This window comes from Triticum dicoccoides, chromosome 1B, assembly GCF_002162155.2.
Source record: "Triticum dicoccoides isolate Atlit2015 ecotype Zavitan chromosome 1B, WEW_v2.0, whole genome shotgun sequence".
In the NCBI taxonomy this organism is placed as follows: Eukaryota; Viridiplantae; Streptophyta; class Magnoliopsida; order Poales; family Poaceae; genus Triticum; species Triticum dicoccoides.
In genome coordinates, this window is record NC_041381.1 from 629,800,536 (window position 1) to 629,805,955 (window position 5,420).

The 5,420-nt window shown below is 37.5% G+C and overlaps 1 long non-coding RNA gene across 1 annotated transcript in view; it reads left to right on the plus strand.

Annotated features, from left to right (window-relative positions):
* Window positions 1–4,436: 4,436 nt before the first annotated feature.
* Window positions 4,437–5,420, plus strand: part of LOC119310560 — a 2,986-nt gene continuing 2,002 nt past the window's right edge. The window contains exon 1 of the long non-coding RNA XR_005150723.1: window positions 4,437–4,539. This is a non-coding gene — a long non-coding RNA (uncharacterized LOC119310560). The remainder of the gene's footprint in view (window positions 4,540–5,420) is intronic.

Here is a 5,420-nt window from a genome sequence, read left to right on the forward strand (position 1 = left end):
ATTTCTACTACTTGCTTTTTTCAACAACAATGCTTTGTAGAATTTTTAACATTTTGCCAAAAAGCATTCTTCTACACGGGAGCATATGCTCTGAAGAGCCGAATTAGATTTCTTATATTACTTCCGCAAGGAAAACCATCTCTAATAAATAATAAACAAAACATAGGCATAACGCAGGAATCCTATTCCAAGAATAGAGCGATCTTGGTAGAGCAACCGCGCACCCTCCCTCATGCTCGCGCACGTATCTTGGTCGGCCTAGTGCGCATTTTCAACTTCAGTTTCGGATAGATTCTAGAATGTTTTTCCCAGATTTTCTTTTCCTATTTTTATGTGTTTCTCTGTAGGTTTTGCTAGTTTTCTTTTGGATTTCCTTTTTCATTTCTTCTTAATTTGTCAGCCAGTTTTTTCATGTACATGAATACCTTTGAGTTCATGATTTTGTTTTTCAAGTTTTAAACACTTTTTTAACTTGGGAATATTTTTAAATCCCCTAACATTTTTTAAAGAGTGCACACTTTTTAACATATGTACTTTTTTTAAATTCTAGAAAGTTTTTAAATTCTGTAAATATTTTTTAAAATTCAAGATCATTTGTAGGTTCATGAATAATTTTCATAAATTCATAACAATTTTGATATTCACAATTTTTTAAAAGAGCTTTTCTTTTTATTACTATTGAACTTTATTATTAATATTATAGTAGCCGTGTTTTAGGGTGAAAACAACCCAAAACCGGTGAAAATATGAAATCACAGCTATTGGTACGCTAGTGCAGCAGCGACTGACTAAAAAACCTAGAATAAAAACCCGAACCAAATCGGATCAAATTGCTAACTAGGCTGAGTACAGGTGCCTATTTGGTCACTTTCTAGCGTGTTACGCGTGGAACAATGTCAGGGTTATGGCTCGCTCTTTTCGAGAAAGAAGCTCGTCTCGCCTCTAGGGCAAGCACCAAGCGGAAGCGGGCATTCCCATATACATGTTCTGCTTGACTTCTCTGAGCGGTTTGGGAAGCTTCTATGGACCAGTTTAGATCGGTTTTAGAAGCTTCAGCTTTTATTTCTTCTTGTTTTCTTTTGTTTCTATGTGTTTCTATCGGGTTTTTTCAACAACAATGCTTTGTAGAATTTTTGCATTTTGCCAAAAAACATTTTTCTACGCAGGAGCATATGCTCCAAAGAGCAGAATTAGATTTCTGATATTACTTCCGCAAGGGAAACCATCTCTAATAAATAATAAACAAAACGTAGGCACAGCTCGGGAATCCTATTCCAAGAATAGAGCGATCTTGGTAGAGCAATCGCGCTTCGCGCACCATCCCTCACGCTCGCGCACGTAACTGGGTCGGCCTAGTGCGCATTTTCAACTTCAGTTTGGGGAGATTCTAGAGTGTTTTTCCTAGTTTTTCTTTTCCTATTTTTTATGTGTTTCTCTGTAGGTTTTGCTGGTTTTCTTTTGGATTTCCTTTTTCATTTCTTCTTAATTTGTCAGATAGTTTTTTCATGTTCATGAATACTTTCATGATTTTGTTTTTCAAGTTTTGAACACTTGTTAACTTGGGAATATTTTTGAATCCCCTAATTTTTTAAAGAGTGCACACTTTTTAACATATGTACCATTTTTTAATTCTAGAAAGTTTTTAAATTCTGTAAATATTTTGTAAAATTCAGGATCATCTGTAAGTTCGTGAATAATTTTTATAAATTCATGACATTCGTTAGTTCAGGAACATTTCAAAAATTCATAACAATTTTGATATTCACAATTTTTTTAAAGAGATTTTCTTTTTATTACTATTGAACTTTTTTATAAACCTTATAGTAGCCATGTTTTTAGGGTGAAAACAACCCAAAACCGTTGAAAATCTGAAATCACAGCTGTTGGTACGCGCTAGTGCAGCAGCGGCCGACTAAAAACCTAGAATAAAAACCCAAACCAAATTGGACCAAATTCCTAACTGAGCTGAGTACAGGTGCTTGTTTGGTCACTTTCCAGCGTGTTACGCGTGGAACAACGTCAGGGTTATGTCTCGCTCTTTCCAAGAAAGAAGCTCGTCTCGCCTCTAGGGCGAGCGCCCAGCGAAAGCGGGCATTCCCATATACATTTTCTGCTTGACTTCAGTGAGCAGTTTGGGAAGCTTCTATGGACCGGTTCAGACCGGTTTTAGAAGCTTCAGTTTTTATTTCTTCTTCTTTTCTTTTGTTTCTATGTGTTTTTATCGGGCCATTTCTTTGTACTTTTTTGTTCTTTTATGTGTTTTTTAATTTTGTCTTCATTTTTCAAATACATTTGACCTTTTTCATATACGCATTGAAACATTTTTTCATATAGAGGTTTAACATTTTCCCTAAATTATGAATCTTTTTTTCTAAATGTTATAAATATATTTTTATAATCTATGATTTTTTTATAGTATGAAATATTTTTTACATTGTATATAATTTAAGAAAAATCATAAAATTATTGTATTTAAACACGTGAATGTTTACTTAAACATGCCAATTTAAAAAAAACAATATTGGGACATCTTTTGCATTGCGTAAACAATTTTTCAGAAATGCCAGGAAGATATTTTTTGGAACATTTGACATTTTCTAAAATGTCATGATCATTTTTGGAATGTTATAAAATATTGTGATTATTTAACTTACATTTTAAATATATTTTAAAACTATCATGAACTTTTTATTTTGAAAATTTTATAAACGTCACATATTTGAAGTGGTGCGAAAATTTAAAACAAATATATGGACATTGTTTCTACACTACATGAATATTTTAAATGCATGATCAACACTTTTAAAATTTTATTTAAATTTATTTTTGAGATATATGTGTTCAGAACATTTTTAAATATAATAAACAAAAGTAGAAGAAAGAAAGAAAGAAAGAGAACAAACGAATGGAAAGAAAAACAGTACGAAACAAAGGCCGACACTGGCCGGGTGGAACGGCGCGTCTCGGCACAGACTGGACGGGTAGACGAGTAGGTGGGCCGTTTTCTACTCCGGCCCGATCGAGCGTGCGGGTCAGTGCTGTGAGGAAGAAGGAAGGGGAGGAACGGCCTTCGGGCTGCCGCGAGGAAAGCGAGAGGGCATGGCGTCGGCGATCCGCTCCGCCGGTGCGCTCCGCCGTCGACTTCCGTTGCTCCTCCGCTCCAGCACGGGGTCTCCTGCGCGCGCGCTCAGGGGCGGATCCAGAACAAAAATGTCCCGGTGTCCACATACACATCATATATACAAGGATAGACACCAAGCAATAGTATATACTCCATTCCTTTATATAAGGTGTTTTTTTAAGTCAAACGAGTACATGTTTACTGTGTTTTTGGAAAATATATCAATATCCACAGTACGAAATTTATATCATTTGATCCTTCAAGAAATATAGTTTAATACTTTATCTATTAGGTTTTGCAGATGTTGTTATTTTATTCTATAATCTTGGTCAAACATTCGAATGGTTGACTTGCACGGAAATCAGTACACCTTATATTATGGAACAAAAAATAACATACCCAACAACACAAATTATATGGCAGTGAGATTTCATACTAAAATGAACCGGTTCATGTGATGGGCTAGCTATATCATCTTGTGCCGAGGACTTCATTTTTTAAGAAACCTTTCCAAAATTCTCTTGTTAATAGTTATTATTATGTTAGCAAAAATGTATGAGTTGCATTATTTGTGTTTGCATATGCAAGAATAGAAACAATAAACAAAACATATTGATTGAACAATACGATTAGGGAGTTAAACTTACTCGATATTGTGCTTTGTCGTTCTCGCTGAAATAATCCTCCCCTGTTAGATGTGAATCGCAGTGAATTGTTCTCAATTATAATACCTTCATATTTAAAAACCCTAGCCATACAATTAAAAAACAGAAATTCAAAAAATTAAAATTCCTACACACAATTGAGATTTTAGATTTGAGAGAGATAGGCAATTACCAAGTACGAAGTTGAGATATACCTCAAATTTCCAACAATCTCTCGGTGGGCGAGGGTTGAGGCGGCCGGCTAGCGATGCTTGAACATTTCGATGGACAACCAGACGGACCAGCGACTGCCCGCGCGACTGGCCGCGCCGGCGACTGGCAGCGCGGCGGCGGAGAAGGGCGATGGGCGGAGAAGCCGAGCGGACGAGCAATAGAATAGGTGCACGTACAGGCGTATTGGGATCAATTAGTTAGATCGATAGCGTTTTTTCAACAGGCGCGCATACAGGGATCGAGTAATGGATCGATCACGAGTGGGCATTTACCTAGATGGGCTGCTACACTGGCTTGTGTTTTGTATCGGTGGGCTGGCCGGTGTCCAGGTCAAAAAGTTACCGGTGTCCAACCTAAAAATATGTACCAGGTATAAGGTATACACGGGTGTTACCCGGTGCCAGTGACACCGGAAGAGATAACGTGGCTCCGCCCCTGCGCGCGCTTGAGGAGGAGCGGCGCTGCCTGGCCCGGCCCCTCACCGGAAACCCTCCTCGCCTCTTCAGCTCCGATTCCGGCGGCCGCGGGTCGTCCTACAAGGTAAGGAGGCTTCCCTGCTCCTTCTTTTCTCCGTCCTGTGTGTCGTATACTCGTATTAGACCCCCATCGTGCGCTTGCTCCAATCTATTTTACAGGTAAAAATAATATAAAATATCTATTTTAGATTGTGTAAAATTTAACCAATATATTCATATAAAATATAACGGTCAAACTTGCATACTGGAGACCATGCTCATGTATAAATGGTGTTTATTTATGAGCACAAGTAGTAACAAATTTGATTAGATAACCATGCAAATAAAGGGTAAAAATAAATCAGGCATTTCTCCAGAATTAGCACATTTTGATCTTCCAATATCTTTCTGCTTAAATGGGGGTGCGTAAACCAATCAGAAAGTTACATATACACGGAAATGGATTTATAAGTATTTAACAGAAACATGCCATTTCAACTTGTCAGAAATGCTTGGCTGTCATTGGGCAAATAAAGGATTACAGGCGCCACAGGACTAACCAGCTTTCTTCTCAGCCTTCTTGAACCGTAGATCTTTCTTTCTATCACTATTTGATGGCTTATTGTACAAATCCTTGTACTTTTCAAGCAAATCCTTCTTCTCTTCTAATAGACCAAGCATTTCATTTTCATATGCAACTTCAACTTTCCGTATATATTCTTTACTAGGACACTTGCGACCACATGCTTCAAGGACATTAAAGAGCTAAGCCATCAGAGAAGAGACGCAGCTTCGGTGCCTTAAGGCACCAAAGCATAGTCCTCAGGGAAGGCAATGAATGGTAAGATGATATTAGAAATTACCAGCCAATAAACTTGAAGTAAAAGAATAGGTAGTAGTCAGTGAAGAGTAGAAGATGAGAGGTCCGTACCTTGATAAGACTATCTATGCATATTGTTTCTGTAG